Source organism: Cynoglossus semilaevis, chromosome 7, assembly GCF_000523025.1.
Source record: "Cynoglossus semilaevis isolate Cse_v1.0 chromosome 7, Cse_v1.0, whole genome shotgun sequence".
NCBI classification, from domain to species: Eukaryota; Metazoa; Chordata; class Actinopteri; order Pleuronectiformes; family Cynoglossidae; genus Cynoglossus; species Cynoglossus semilaevis.
The window spans coordinates 11825725-11841230 of NC_024313.1; the positions used below are offsets into that span (position 1 = coordinate 11825725).

General features: G+C 44.8%; 1 long non-coding RNA gene across 2 annotated transcripts in view; it reads left to right on the plus strand.

Annotated features, from left to right (window-relative positions):
* The window catches only part of LOC103381208 (uncharacterized), a 46766-nt gene that overhangs the window by 26781 nt on the left and 4479 nt on the right, over positions 1 to 15506 (plus strand). Inside the window, exons 8-10 of one of the 2 annotated variants that reach the window (XR_003050132.1) lie at positions 11026 to 12578; positions 12832 to 12893; positions 13187 to 13277. This is a non-coding gene — a long non-coding RNA (uncharacterized LOC103381208). Of the gene's footprint in view, positions 1 to 11025; positions 13278 to 15506 lie in introns of both variants that reach the window. The other variant, XR_003050133.1, reaches the window with a different exon arrangement.

Below are 15506 nucleotides of genomic sequence, written 5' to 3' on the forward strand. Positions count from 1 at the left end.
GATGGTCATAAAGGAGTGTTCTGTGCAGTAAACACCGGTCCACTCACCCTGCCTCACCCTGCCTCTCTTTGACACTCTTTTTCCTTCCAGACCACTGCAGGGTCACCTACAGTGACTCTCGTGTTCTCTCCCCTTTGATCCTGCCACTTTTTGATGGCTAACGGTGTTTTCCGTGTGTTAAACATTTGAACGCTAAGGTGGCAAAGGCGATCAAAGCAAACCCACCTCCCCTCTCTCTCTCGCTCTCTCTCTCTCATTCCCTCCCTTCCTCACCCTCTCTCTCTTTTTCAACTCAACCCTGTGAAGCCACATGGAAGATGTTTGGGTCCAGATCCCCAGGCCTTTTTTTTTCCTTCCTTCATTTCTTCTGCGGCTGCAGCCTGATCCGGCCTTGATGAGACATTTCTGATGACACCAGCTCACCCTGCTCCCGTCCTTTGATAGTAAAGCAAGGGCTTTCTTGAGGATTCCGTTGAGTCAGTGTCTTCTAACCTGGTCTTTGAACCTTGAGCAGGTTCCCATTAGAAGGTCTTGAAGTGGGTGATGGAGCAGGCTTAACTTTATGAGAACTGTTCCTCATCCTATTGTTTAAGATAAGGAGAAGTTTCCACCAATAGTTTTTATCCAATAACACGTTGTCTTTACAGTAGCTTCTCCCAAATATGGAATACATTTTCCTAAATTTCGATCCAAATTCGTGCCACGTCTACAAATACGTTGGACACAACCTCCAAGAATCTGTGGGTTTTTATTAATTTACACTAAATTATTTTAGTTCTTTATGTTTCATCAATATTTGAATCATCTACTGCATAAAGTTGAGCTATTGAATGTTTTTAGAGGCTTTTTCAGGTTCACTTATCCACAGTGGTAGAGGTAAAGTTCAGTTTTGCAGTACAATGCAGTGAGAAGTGTTAGCTAAGACTTGTTGTTGGAGTGAGCACTCTGTATTTATTTAGACACGTCTAAAGCAGTAAAAAGTTCTGACACTTCTGACAAATTCAACTCTGACATTAACTTTGTTTGAAGCAGATTTTGTTTTGTCCCCTAAAATCCTGATAAAAAAAAAAAAATTCAATTTTTGGCATGGAACGTTCCATTGTGTTTGCTCCCGCTGGTACTGTTTTTTTTTTTTTTACTGCAATCAACCTCCTGCTGTGGATGGAAGTGGAGCTGATGAAGCAGGAAACACCAGAGTCTGAGCTGTGAGAGTGAATCAGACCTAGACCTGTAGACCTGAGACCAGGACACCAGGTCTTCACAGCACAGTGGTCAGTCGTGGACGTCTCTGTCTTTTGTAGAGACCAACCAATGGAACAGCTGGAGCTGAATGTTCAGACCTGCTCTCCAAATCCATCCTTTCAACTGAACCACAGATGTTTTGGTGTTTTACATAATCCTTCAGACCTGAGCCAAACACGTCCTGGCCACGAGGTTTACACTTTTGTATTTCTGTGGGAAGAAACCAAAATTTTGTAAGACCTCACCAGTGATTTCCATCAAATCAGAGACGGATTAAAAGTCTCCAGATGTGATATGAACCGATCCTGCTGCTGATCTCCTCCAGTGGATCAGTGTTTCACCAACAGAGTTCATTATTTTAAAGTCTTTGTCGGGAGCAAAGGAATGTACAGTCAGAATTATATAGAACTGATATCAACTTCACAGAGTAGAGCAGAGCCACTGTTGTCCTTCGTCCAAACATTAAACTTGTCATTTAGGTTGTGGTTGGCTGTCTGTCAATCTGTTGATTGACAGGTGTCACTGAACAGAGCCAGAAGTCTGAGTGATGACTGACTGACTGACTGACTGACTGACTGACTGACTGACTGACTGAGCTTCTTGTTCATAGTCGGTGTCCTGCTGATAAGGACAGAACCGTCCTTGTCAAAAACCGCTTCACAATCTGTCCTGGAAAACAGATGTTTACCCAAAACAGCAAGTGAAGGTTAGATAACGACTGTCCATGAGCAGCTGAAGAGGGGAGTCTCTTCGTTTAGACCGACCGTAGAGTGTATGTAAACCTGCAACCTCTTTTTTGGTTGCAGTACCACAACCGTCCAGAATTCATTCATTCCACTGTTCTACGAGAACTGATGTGGGAGCCCAAGACCAGGAGTTTGAGACCCTGATATTTTTTATTGATAACTCCTTTCTGACCCAATGTGTAGGTTTGGCAAATAGCTTATCTCTTCTTTAAAAGTTGCAAATAGTAACCTGAAGTAAGAGCTGGTTTTTATGGTGGAGATCCAGGCAGAGATTGGGACCATTCCTGGATGACTGGAAAAGCTCTTCTGTGGAAAAGATCCACGGCTGTTGGTTTGTTTTAGGAGTTAAGAAGTCGTGGAGTAGGAGTGGGAAAGGATGAGGGAGTGAGTGAGTGATAGAAGAAAGCTGGACTCAGACCTGGTCCAGAGGAGCCAGAGGGACGAAGATGATGAAGACAGAGAGTCAGTGAAGGTGTTCCACGGCGGGCTGTCAGTCCAGGCCTGCAGCCAAACCTTTATGTCTCCAGTAAATCAGTCACCGCTGCTCCCTCCTCCAGGTACGCTGAGTGGGCACCACTTCTCCTACAGGTAACCAAACTAAACACAGCCTCCCTGTGTTGAGCTGTGTTGGGAGACCAACGCCAGCTTTCATTTTGGTTCCTGTAGGTTCTGCCAACGCCCTGCAGCCAGATCCTTGTAGCTGCGATGGTTCCAAACCGCTGGAACTGTGTCGGTCTCAGTTCAGGCTTTGTCAGATTTCAAGCACTGCACTTCCCAGAACTGGATCAGAACCTCTGTCTGTGGAGCCAGATCCTGATGGGAGAGCGAGTGATGTTGCAGATGGGAGGTCTTCCTGGGTGTTGGCTCGGCGCTGAGGAAGCAGGAGGAAAAATGAATTTCCATATGGATGTGAGGTTTGAGCGTTTCAACAAGGTCACAGTCACTGCTGTGTCTGAGCTCAAGGTGTGTTTTCTTTCAAACACACTCAGGTTCTGTGTGCAGGATGTGTTTTTTAGAGTCACTCTTCTGATGTTTAGACTTGGTATGTCCAAGAGTCGTGATTGTGCACCAGGAAAAATGAATTTCCATATGGAGATGTTACTTAATCTTTTATTTTATATTGTCAATCTTAAGAAACATTTTGGAAAAATTGTTGTTAGATTTCTCTGCTGTTTTTTGCTATTTCTCCTATTTTAACTGTATTTTTATTTTATAGTTTGTTTTTTTGCTCCTATTTCTCCTATTTTAACTGTATTTTTTTAGTATTTTATAAAATATCAATATTGACAATATATCAACCCATACAATTTTGCCAAATACTTCTGTTATGAACCACATATATTTGTTAAATACAGTGCATTTTCCTGCTGCCTCTTCATGGCTGTTATCGTAGGCCCCTTTTGACAAAACTCTGGACCCCTCAGGTTGAGACCACCTCCTCTGACAGCTGCTGTCTTTCATTGTTATTGGCTGATGTGAGGTAACTTCCATTCAGAGACTTGATTCGTCATTTACTTATTTGTTTCTCCTTAGTTTCCACCAAAACCCCTTATTTGTTTGGGCTACCGTCTCCTGCTCCGGGCCGGAGCCAACGTTGTTAGGTTTGGTGGTCGGCGTTTGAGACATGCTGAACATCTGCAGATTTAAATTACAAAAATGTGACAATGTTTTGCTGCACAACCGTCTGAGCAGTCGTTCCAGTGGTGCAAAGTAAGAACCAATCACATTCTGCCGGGACTGCCAAAGAATGGAAGTTAAAACGGTCAAGAACCTGGGGTGGCATCAGACTGATCAGGCTGCTGATTGGTTACAGCCTGACTCCACGTGCTGTTGATTTAACAAAAATTAACCAAGTGAATTGAATTATCTTCTAACTGAGTAACAGTAACGCGCTGTGATCTGAGACCCGCTTCTGGCGACTTAGCTCATGGAGACGACACTAATATTTTGAGGCTTCTGGTGTCCACGGTGGACGCCCGGGCCAAGAATCTGTCTTCTGTTCAATGTCCACTGCAGCAGCGTGTGAGACCAGAGCAGAGCAGATCTCATTTACAGCTACCAAAAGATGTAGAATCATGCAGCGTGTGAGAGCAGATCTCAGTTACAGCTACCAAAAGATGTAGAATCATCTCTGCTCGAACTGAAGAGCTAGAAAAAGCAATCATGAATATACGGATCAAAAAGATATCCATAAATAGATGTTTGTATTTTATTGATCAAAACAATAGGAAATTCTCCTGCAACTCAAATTTAGGATCTCATTCGTTTTTTTGGAAATGACTGTTCATTGAGATGTTGGCTGGATTTAGTTGGTTGCACTTTTTTAAAAAAAACCTCCACCTGTTTCTCAGCTCAGTATGAAGTACAGCCATCCATAATGTTTGTAATGAAGGAAAATATAATCTGCAACAACGCTCTGTGCCACCAGGGCTTTGGATTCTCACATCAAAGTGGAAAACTTTTTGTTCTTTCTGTTTAAAATCAATCAAGTCAATTGACGAATGCACGAGGCCAGGACCAGTGGGTTTCCTACATGGATTCCTCCATTTTGTATCACTTTCTTTTCTTTTCCACACCATTTGACCTGGTTTTTCTCCATCTCTGGTGAAAGTGGATCATCAAGCCTGAAGATTTAAAAAGTTGGACTGGGTTTTTTTTCGGTCACCAGCCCATGAATCACCAGCAGTCGATGGGTTTTGGGATTTTTCTTTCCAGGAAACCTGGAAAGTTCATTTACAAATCCCGGTGAGCTGCTAAAACACTTTTTGTCTCATTAATGAAGACAAACAATCCAACGAAACATCAACATTAATAAAGTCAATTTGTAGCTTTTTGACTTACAGGCAGTGAAACACGTTTTCTTCTCCAAGACTTGAATGAAAATGATGCAAATGAACCTCATCGCATGTTGGGTTTTGCAGAAACCCAGCTTTGCTTCAGCACTGAATGACTTTATACTCAAAACGCACGGTGTGATCTTTGTTCTTTCAAGTGTTGGGTTCAAATCCTCAGAATGACTGGAGCTGACTCATGCACCTCAGACTTTGCCAAAGGGAATAAATCACTCTCATTTCATCTCTTGGTTCTTGGAGAGTGGCTGATGAAAGCTGATGAAGATGCATCGACCTCTGGAGGGTGATTTCAGGAAGAGCAGGGCAGATATTACTCTTCCCCCTCACTGGTCATAAATCAGTCTCTAGTCTTTAAAACCATGAGGCTTTTGTTCAGTCTTGGAGACTGACTTTTGAACATTATCACCACCAACACCAGGTTTTTGTGAACGAACGCAAAGACAACACCTTTCATTACCGTGACGGTCAGTGAAGTTGGTATCAGATCCAACCGACGTCTGAACTTACATGCAGAAGATCCAGGGTTTGAACCCCCCCTCCCTCCAGGTGGCAGCGTGGTCTATAGATTCTTGTCCACCAAAGACATCTTGGAACCGTCTTTATAAAGAGAGACAAACAAAACCTTACACATGTCTCAGGGTTATGGTTCAAGTTACAGAAAGTACCAGCACACGCTGATGTTTCGGTTCTTCAAAAAGTCTCCAAGAAGTGAGAAGCTGCTGTTTCACACTGAGGGACCGTGGAGTTGATCAGATCAGAGATCAGATAGACCTGGACCTGGTGAAAAGCTAAAAACATGTGACCCCAGAACTTGTCCTAGGACACGGACATGTTGGACCAAATGTTCTCGTGTCTTTTCCTGTTTATAGTACTTGGTGTAGGTGGGGCTGGAAAGGCAACTGGCTTTTCTGTGTTTCAAGTCAGTAAACCATGAACCTAATTATAAAGCTGCTATTTTAAGTTTTACATAACATGCATTCTGAGCTTGAACTATTTTGCTTCCTGTTGCCAAAACATGCATTCTGAGCTTTGCTTGAACTATTTTGCTTCCTGTTGCCAAGTCTCCAATTTACTGGATTCCACTTCGGCATATGGATACATTCCGACTTTGACAGAACTGCAGCTCTTAATGTGTGTTTTTCCTGAACTATAATAAGAACAGAGTGTTTTTGGAGGAGGATTTTTATTGGACTATTGATTCATGTCATGAACTGACCTTGGCCTGTCCCTCACTGAGCAGCACCTGGGCTTGGAACGTACAGTAGCATTCCCTGTGTCCCTCTGGGTGGGGGGGCAGGGGGGAGTTAATGGAGGTCCGCTGTGGCAGGATGTTGACCCCCAATGTCCTCATCCGTCTGATGGACAGCGTGTCTCCTGCAGGTGTTTCATCAGCCATAAAGCCGTACCTGTGTGCGTCATGTTTTGCCGTCTGTTTCATCGTTACGGTATCGGCGCCCTCCGTCTGTTTCATCGTTACGGTATCGGCCCCGTGTGGGGAAAACCTGTTGAAGCTCCTGGTTCACCGGTGTAAGGAGCAGCTTTCATGAGCGCCTCGGGGGCTCCTGCCGCACTTCTTATTGAACACATGGCCCCGTGTGTTTGCTGAGGGAGACCTCGCGGTCTGCCCATCCTGGCTGGTTTCCTCCCCATGCCCCTGCGAACCCCCAGACACATACCACCAACTGCACCTTCATTCTGTTTTTGTCTCCATCTCCTCTCCCCACACCCTTACAGTCCCTTAAATTCTTCACTCCCAATCTCCCCGTCTGCCTTCACCCTGGTCTGGAATGTTTTTGCACAGAGGGGAAAATAAACCGCCATAAACCGCCGCTGCGGCCCTCAAACCTCCTCACATCTCCGTTTGGAGGCTGTTTTTAGACCATTAAGGGATGAACGCTGACAGGCGGCCGTAACGTTGCAAATGTTTACCTGCACATCCAGTGTCGTACATCCCTGGGGTGTTGACGTTTCTCTGGCAGGGTTTGAAGAATGGAGCCTTTGTGAGTGAGGGCTTCAGCACCTCCGCAGCTGCTCAGCTAGTCTTTCACCCAGATGCCTCATTATATCCCAGCACGTGGGGAACAGGTCATACCTGGGTCCCCCCAAAAAAAAAACAGAAGAACCATCATCAGCCTTTAACCCTTAATTATCAGGAAACGGGATTTTAGATCTTTTCAATCTCTGTCTTTCTCGACTCGTGTGCATCAGGCCGCTCAGGAAACATTTGTGTGTCGTACAACCATGTAACAAACACGCAGCTTCGTCATCACCTACAACACACTCCTGAAATGTTGGGTCACGGGCAAAGCTCAACGTTGTGACCGACCTTTGCATGAGTGACCTGGTGGAATGTTCCCTTCATTAGCAGGTTAATTAGTAAACGCCAGTCAGACTGGCCGTTAAAGGAGCAGCAGCCTTTGTCCAGACTTTACATAAAACCTGCTGACGAAGCGTCCTTCTGCTCCCACGTGGTTCTGTCATACTAATGCTGACTGTCGGTTCTAAACTTATTTCCACGGCAACCTTTAGGTTGAGCTGAAGAGTATTTTTGACAGCTGCACCACTCCCTGTGGTTGACTCTGGATCCGTTCTCCTGCCTGTTGTGCCTCCACTTCTCACAGTGTAACATATATATATAAATGTACAGCATCAGTGGAAATAAAGCTGGGCTCAAAGGCGTCCATGCTGCGTTGTCCAGCAGGGGACGTCTTCTTTGACAGGTTTTCATCGTCTCACTATTGTCCCAAATATAGTAGCAGTGTAAACAAAGCTTCTGTCTAACAAAAAACAACAAAGGGAGGTGCTTAAAATAATGCCGCACTTCAACTCTTCACTCACCAACAACAGTAATTCAGTCTTAATTATAACAAAAGTGACGACGTAGTTCTAGCAACATTAAAGATTTGCTAACGCTGCTTTTTACGTCTGCCTACTCCTGCTGTTGTCGCCAATAACAGGAGGATTTGTGGTTTCCAAAGTGAGGGGCACGCCCCCTTCAAGGGGTGCAGGTCAAATGAATTCAATCAATTTTGACATTTTCTTTTGAAATTGAAAAAAGTGCAGCCTTACTTTTACTTTGACTTTTTTAACTATACCCTCCCAAAGTTATTTAGTAGCTCAGTTAAAATGTCCTTCCTGATCTTAACTATAAATATATCTTAGATTTACTATTTTTTTGCTTTATTTTTGGTTAATTTTGGAGCTAGGTTTTGTCCATCTTTGAATACTTTGCGTTACTGTTGCTAATATTTTTACCTTTTTTTGTGTTGACTGTTCCTGTGTGAACGTCGCGTCCTTTCCTGCCGCAGACTGAATCAGTTATGCGGGAAAAACTAGTTTCAAAGACATTTATACGTCCACTAAACAAATGTGAGTCATTGATCGCCATGACAACAGAGTGTAGTCTCACCATTGTGGTGGTGTTATCAGCTCTGAGGCTAAAGTGTCAGCAGACGAACATCAGGTTTATTGTCCCAGCTGGAAACATCTGCCTCCGGAGGACAATGCTGATGACTGTGGTGATAGTGAAACAAAGAGTCAGCGAAGAACCACAGTGGGCCATAAAACCAGACCAGGGACACACACACACACACGGGGCCTTCAGACTGCACAAATAGCACCCCCTACAGGGGAATGAAGGTCTGCCATGCTCTTTGTTGCAGTCAAATTTCAAAGCAACTAATAATTAATGGCCTCGACTGTTTGACCCATTTGACATCATATGTTTATTCTGATTGTTTTAAATCAGAATTCAAATTGGGTGCCTTAAAAAAAAACCTCCTTAAATACATTAACTTTAGCATCACATCCTGCAGGGTGATGTTATATAAGAGAGCACGGGGCGATGAGCCGCCTCTGCAGCTGCAGGGCTTCTCTCTGAACACTGAGAGCTGTCAAACCCAGGTCGACGCTGGTCCGGGGGTCCTCCGTAGAGCCATCCGAGGGCACAGAATGTCCCGTCGACCTGGGCCGGCCTGGGTCAGTTTACCAGTAACAGTGTGCTACAGAGTCATGGCCCATCAGATAAGAAGGTTCAGGACATTCCTGAGTGAGTGAGTGAGTGAGGGGCTGAGCGGGGGGATTCCTGCGGAGAGCTGGATAAACGTCTCCCCCTGGAATGCTGGGATTTCATTGATCCGTTGTAGGATCAGCGTAGACCTGCGGAGTCTGGTCTGAACCTTTAGCCCAGGATAATATTGTGAGAGATTAATTGTTCTGTATTGTCTGTGTTGTGACACATCTAAGAGTTGTTTTTTTTTTTTTTTTTTTTTTTTTTATTCATTTTTTTTATAAAAATCACCTGGACTTGTTTCACTGCATTTAAGACTTTTGGTCATTTGATCGGCAACAACCAAAGAATGGTGGACTTTATTGGTGCCGTATTTGATAACAATAAATGAATTATTTTTATTTATGTTTATTTTAACAACTATTCTTTTCGGGTTAAAACCAAACATTAGCCTGGACCAAAAATAACACAAACAACATAACACACGTTTCATTATTTAATCGTTACGATGTCGTTCGTCCTTGAATTCATTCATTCAAGGTTAAGCTTTGAGCGGTACAATTTTATGCCAATATTTAAAACAATGTTCCAGGAACAACAAGAAGACAGACTGAAGTGTCAAACCCTGCGTCCGCTGTCGTTCATACTGTTCTGACACTTTTCTCTTCGCAGATTTACTGTAGATAGCACCTTTTTGGACAGCGCTCCAGCGTTCCTGCTCACGTCTGAATTAGGAATAATAGTGGAACCTACGAGCAAATCAATCAAACCCAGAGCCCGTCGGCAGCTCCACAAACCACCCCAGTTTTCATATTTTAAGACAGCAGCTGCTTGAAATCCTTCAATCCTTCACTCAGGACCTGATGAAAAACCCGCTCAGGTGCCGTGTTTTTTTTGGGTTTTTTCGTGCAGAGGGATTGGATACCTGGTTAAGACAGAGGGTTTTGTGCAGCAAGAGTTTAAGTCCAAGTCAGTAAAGCAATGATGTTAATACAGATGTTGGTGCTATTTCTAGAAAACCTCAGACTAACCTGAAACAACATGTTACTTTTTGGTGAAACACTCTGTACATGGTTTATAAATGTAGCCTGGAAGAGAATATTTAATATAAGGGTTGCAACCTGATGTGGGGTCACTTGGAATTTAAATGGGATCGAGCACAGTGAGCACCCACCAGCAGAAACAGAAATCTGCGCCGCCTTACTGTGATTAAAATACGACAGACAACAACAGAGCTGTGCATCAGAACATCAGCCCTCCGTGGTACCACATGTGGAAACCCAGGACCTGACTTCTGTGTGTGAAAGGTCAAAGTGTGTGTGACCTGTTGTCAAACAGAGGCAGCTGCTGGCATCGAAACCTGGGTCAGATATAATCTGACTGTTCACACCACAGGGTTGTCACTGAAGAGAACAGCACTGACGATAAACCTGAACAACGTGACATTTGTTTGATATTAATTTTGGAATCCAATTTTGGTTGGTCAGATTCAGCCCACGGGATGGTCACTGATCTGGATGTTACTCTGAGCTTTAGCTGCTGTGGTAGATGTATGTACATATATATGTGTGTATATACACACCACTTCTGAAGGTCCTGCTTCAGTGTGAAAAACATTTGAATCTCTGCAGTAAATTATACCTGAGTTGAAATCAAAGGCCTGTTTTTATTTCCTTCCAGTTTTTGCAGCAGACGATCACATGGCATCAACCCAGTTCCTAAAAACCCTCTTCCTGTGCCGTGTATGAACAGCATATGAATTAGAGACTGTACCTGTGACTCCGTCACTGCAGCACACAGTAGACGCTGTATCTGTGTTGTGTTTACTAACTGGGCCGGGGCCAGGCCCGGGGTACCGTGCACTCACACTGAGACCCCAACACAACCGCAGACTCTGCCTTCAGAATCTGCTCACAGCTGGGTGGAGTTTGGATCAGCAGGTCTGTACCAGGGCCGGGGTCGAAGGACCACCGGAATGAAAGGTGCAGTGTGTGTGTGAGGCGGAGGCAACGCAACACTGATGTCCTGCATCAGGTGCACAAACACTCCGACCCATGTGTGTCACATGTCTTTGAGCTTTTCCACCAAATATGGATTTGATCCTAAACTCCTCTCCATTTGTGTCTGGTTTAGGGGGCGTGGCCTGCGGTTGAGCTTGAGCTTTTGTCTGGTTTAGGGGGCGTGGCCTGCGGGCTGGACCATGTGTCCCGGCGGATGCTGTGTGAGAGCCAGCTCACGCTCTGGATGTGTCGCCAACCTATTTCAGGTCCAAACTCACACACACACAAATTCACACCTATGCACTCACTTCACGGCCTCAGACCGACCAAACCTCAGGCTGCAGGGCCGAGCTGAGAAACAAGACTTCACACACACCTCTCCTCAGCACTTTGGACCGATGCTAACTGCAGACTTCCACGTCGGTGCCGTAGCTGTTGCTCGATGAAAAGCTCCAATCAAATCATCTGCAAATATTTGTGTGATTATTAGCAGAAACTGAAGTGAGCATGAAATGATGGCAGAGCCCTGAATGACTCCACTCACAGACACACTCGCTTCATTCACTCCCCGAACGACACTCTGCAAATGTTTGGCTCTGGAATGACCCTCTGCCCCCCCCCCGACCCCCCCCACCCCTCAGCGGCCGGTCCCACAGCTGGACCCTGCAGGATCAGTCGGACAGAGAAACGACACCACAGGAAGGACCAGGTTTGTTGGGTGCTCATGGTACTGGACTAGATATGTGGTCAGACAAGAGAAGAAAAGGGCCGGTTGTGATGAGGCAGCAGTGTGACCCACTCAGCCACTGCGTGACTGGTTGTTGTCAGTCAGACTCCCAGACAGAGGGCGCTGAAGAGAGAAGCACAGACGAGGTCGACCGACAACTGCAGAAAGTTGTGTAAAAACTGCGTCCATTCCGTGATCATCAGCTACAAAGAGTTAGTGGTTACTCTACCAGGTGCAGCCGGTCAGTCCTCCTCCTCCTCCTCCTCCTCCTCCTCCTCCTCTTCATCGTTGAACAGCCTGTCAGGAGCCAAAGTCCCAAAAACCACAGCCTCATTAGTCGTTACATAACAGAAACCATTTTCTCCTCTGCTCCTCTGCTGATGGATGTGCCCGGAACACCACGTCCTCAGGATGGAGCACCCGGTGGTGAAGAGACTCCACTGCAACCTGGTGGAACTGACTTTTGACACACACCCACACGGTCACACCGAGTCCCAGGAGGTTACAGTTTCTTTAAAGACAGGAAATAATTATCCAGCAGTCAGTTAGGAACCTGCCGCTGAGGTGTGTCCTCTTTCAGTGCAGGGAGAAGGAGCTGCAGATCAAATCTGAGTCTGCTGCATAAAATATAAAAAAAAAGAGGATGCAGAGAGTTCACTCGGTTTTTAACATCTGCAAATGTAGCTCCAAAGTTCGTTGGTTGAAACCAGGCACGGTCCAGAGAACGTTCTCCAAAGACCAGACCATCCAGCGCGATTCTGTCTGTTTTCTACAGATTTTAAAAACATTTTCTTCAGCTGTTTTAATAAAGACACCGCCAGCGGAGAAATGTAGAGAAAGTCAGCGTCTCACAATGGACACTTGTGGCGACTCCAAGATCATCAGACTGCACTGACGTCTGTTCTTCACCACTAAAGAAGTCGTCACTTTCTTTCTCTTAAAGCTCTCATTGTTAATTCATGGAGACGAATGTGATTCAATAACAGCAGGAGTTATGACAGAGTGAGGAGCTTCACTCACCACCACATGTTTGTAGACTGTGGCTCAGAAGGAGAGTGAGGATCTGGATCCAGACTCGGACTGGATCCAGGTCTTAAACCCGTCCCTTCTTCTTCTTCTGTTTTCCCGTTCCCTTATATCCATCCTCACATTTGGACACGAAAGCAAATATGTGGCATCATCATCATTACTGAGAGCTAAAGTCTACGTTGTATCAAAACTCCACTTACAAAAATGTCCATCTCTTTTGTTGCAGTTCAACTTCAACCACACGAGGCAGTAAAAACCCCACCAGGTTCAATCCGTCGCTAACACCTGGTTTGTATGTTTCCCTCGATCTATGGCACAGACATAAACAGCTGCTTCCTCTGAACACTGACCTGACTGGGTGACAGCATGATTGAAGTCAAACCGATTACTTTTATTGGTTTTGGAAAAATATTTCCAAAACCCTTTCCTGTTTTGGAACACCTTGGCAGAGAGAGAGAGAGAGAGGATAAAGCCAAACTCTACCTATTCCTTCCATCTGGGAAAAGAAATTCCAAATTGGATCATTGGGAATTCAATATTAATAATTTACGCAGACCCTCACCTTCAGTTTTTATATCCAGAACCTGAGGAGCCAAATGATGCAAGATGACCAGCGGAGGCCGGAGACAGGCGAGTCTGGAGCGACGGGATGACATCATCACACCTGCAGCGGTCAGTGATGCTGCGGCTATTTTTACATGTTATTTATAATCCATCAACCAGGAGTTTGGCTGTTCCCAGATCAGTCATTAAACCTGATCAGTGCTGGAAACCATCAGATGGATGTAGCAGTCACTCACCTGTAGGTGAAGAAGTCTCTTAAAAAATAGCTTTTACTTTGAGATAGGTCTAGAAATGGAAGACAATTCCAGTGAGACGTGTCGTAGAAACTGCCTTTTAATTTAGACGTTTGTTTTTTCACGTAATTAATCATTGATTGGACCTTGTACCAGTTTTTTTTTTGCTCAGTGCTGCTCTAAGATTGCACCCCTTGTTCTTACTAGAACATGGGACTAATTTTAAAATATCTGGTTCCACTTTGATAAAAGAAAAATCATTCTTCCCTGAGATCCTGGTGTAGGCCATCCTCAGCCTACAGATCTGTCTCAGCTGCCTCTTCTGAGATCCTGAGCCTACAGATCTGTCTCAGCTGCCTCTGTGACAGGACTGAGTCAAAGACCTGTTAATAAGATGCTAATTTTCACATTCCTTCCGCTGCCAAACTCAATAAATGAAACTCAGGGCGTTTTTGGGTCTTTATTAAAGGATGCAGTCACTGGAGCGTTACATAAAAGGCCAAACAGGAATGTTTACAGGAGGAGAAGCCCCTCAGAGTGACTCTTTGATCGGACGGCCCCGCCGATCTTTTTCCATCGCAGGTTTAAGTCTCCGATGGAAGGTAAACAGCGAAAGTTGCCAAATAAGCGGCGCTTTGAGCTGATTGGAGCGTAGACAGAGTAGATTAGACCTGCAGACAGAAAGGGATGAGAGCAGATGTCCTTTCAAAGAGCCCTTCAGTAGCACAGGGGGTCAGGGTTAATTCACCAGCTCCATCTGAGGATCAGTCAGTGTTTGTGCACGAGCTGCAGAAACACGGCACTGAGACTCAGCCACTGAAAACAAAGATGTCGGAGCTAAATTACTGGGATGTGAAAATGTCTGGCTCAGCCACTGAAAACGTTCCCAGCTTCGTTCTCCGCTAAATTACTGGGATGTGAAAATGTCTTGAAGATTTTTAGATTCTCACTGCCTCAAAATTAATGTCATGTTTTAGCATGTTAGACATTTAATCTGCTGAAAACTTTAACTCAACTCAATCATTTGGTTAACGTACGTTCAGTAATTTCTCTCACATGAAAATAACTGCCGAGCCAGCCAGGAGTCCAACCTGGAATTTTTTTTAATTAAATTAAATAAAAAATGTAATTTTTGTCATAAATGAATTCAAAATTAATTAAATGTCTCCTTAACAGCAAACATTCCTTTGAGAATTTTTAATTAAACGGGCGAATCCTGCAGGTGCCGGGCTCTGACTCCACTGTCACTGTCATCACTTACATCAGGTTTAATCATCTGAAAGGTCGACCTTTCATCGACTCCTGGTCACCGGTCGATAACGTGTACACTATAAGCTACATTCCTCTGCTCCTTACCTGAGTAACGTGATCCCTGACTCCATGAATGTCACTGATTAAGTCGTGTGTTTTCAACCCAAAGACCCACAGGGGTGAGAGTAACATGAGATCTGCCCCGCTGATTAGCCCCCACGATAACTCACCCTCACTCCCAGCCAGTTCCCTGGTATTTTGGTGGCTTTGTCAGACAGAACACGCTCTTATTTCACCAGCAGGAAGGTATTTTTAAGGCTGTAGTGCTGTTATTATACACTTTGTCTGATTTAGTATCTGTGATCCAGGCTCTTGGTGTGTGTGTGTGTGTGTGTGAGAGTGTGTGTAAGTCCGCAGCGTTCGGCTGAGGCTGCAGACAGAGAGCCAGTAACGTGCACGGTCCTGCTGTCAGTCAAGCTGTCGGCCAACTGATGAAGAATCTTAATTATAATAATTAAGGGATGATCTTACAGCCACAGAAGAACGTCTGTCGGCTGTAAACAAACTCCTGCCAGTCTCAGCCACCAAGTAGATGTTTAGAAATCTGCTGTTCTAGAACTATTTATTCTGGAGCTTCTTCTTCTTCTTCTTCTTCTTCGTCTTCATCTTCATCTTCGTCTGATCAGTCCGTCCTCCGCTGGGTCGGGGGTTTGACACAAAGCAGAAAACGTGAGCGTTTTTCTCTACTTTTTCTCCTAAATCTTCACACTAGCCCCGTGCTGTTACTGCTGTTACTGCTGCTGCTGCTGTTACTGCTGTTACTGCTGCTGCTGCTGCTTCCTGCTGTGTTTTT